Raw genomic sequence first — 949 nt, 5'->3', positions numbered from 1 at the left:
ATTTTCAGAGGAGACTTTTATTATTTAGTAATACAAAAACCTAAATTACCAACTAATCATGAAGATACTCTGAGAGATAATAAATAGAAAGAGGTATTGTTCAACTCCTGAGCATGTAAAGCAGGTAAGCGGAAGTAGGTAAAGGACAGAAGTGGCAGAAGAGAAGCATATGCCTGTACAAAGACCCTTTCCCACCCTGACGGAATGGACCTCCTCTGTCACCGCTGAGCACAGACGTGCTGGGACAGCTTCTGACTCTGATAAAACTACATTCTTCTTAAAATCACCATTTCAATGGTGATTTTTTTTTTAACTAAATGAAGAACTAATCAAAACACACGGTAAGAAATTAGATTTTTATCAATACACAAATAAGTTTACTTAAAATCAGCTCAGTTACATATTTAAAAAAAGTTTCAGAACCTTCCCCCACCAATGTCCATAAACTAAGAGGTTCACGTGAAACCTACAGTCCAACCTAGGAGCATCAGTAAGTGATGGTCCAGGTACTAGCTGACACATTTCTCGTCACTGAGACACAGTCACAAACAAAACACATCTCTTGCCTGGATGAGTAGGAAGAATTCACATAAAAGAGCTTCATAAAACGTCTATGAAGGAGGACTGGTAATATCAGAAGAGTTCCAGCACTTCAATTGAATATAATTCTCTATTGTTCTTTTCTTGATTTAGTTTCTGCAGCTCACGAAAACTTACTTCAATCTTGTTGAGCTCGGAACAAATGCATACCTAAAGAAAAAAGTTTCAGAGTAACTTTTACTGTAACTCCCCCAAGAACAAATCTTCCATGACTACTTATAACTATTCCAAAATAAAAATTTTAAGAATAAATTATAATTTAAGTGATACTTGGGTACCAACGAAACTCAGTATATATCAAATAATCACACACCTGGGATTTCACAAACTTGTAAAGACTTAACAGTAG

At 35.6% G+C, this 949-nt stretch overlaps 1 long non-coding RNA gene across 1 annotated transcript; it reads right to left on the bottom strand.

The window, feature by feature from the left end:
• Positions 1–337: 337 nt before the first annotated feature.
• LOC117797978 lies at positions 338–949 on the bottom strand. The gene is made up of 2 exons (XR_004622771.1): positions 914–949; positions 338–750 (listed from the first exon to the last, which is right to left on the bottom strand). It is a non-coding gene; the product is annotated as an uncharacterized LOC117797978 (long non-coding RNA).

This window comes from Ailuropoda melanoleuca, unplaced genomic scaffold, assembly GCF_002007445.2.
Source record: "Ailuropoda melanoleuca isolate Jingjing unplaced genomic scaffold, ASM200744v2 unplaced-scaffold21055, whole genome shotgun sequence".
NCBI lineage: Eukaryota > Metazoa > Chordata > Mammalia > Carnivora > Ursidae > Ailuropoda > Ailuropoda melanoleuca.
The sequence above is the reverse complement of the archived record's forward strand: the minus strand, read 5'-3'. Positions and strand labels throughout refer to the sequence as shown.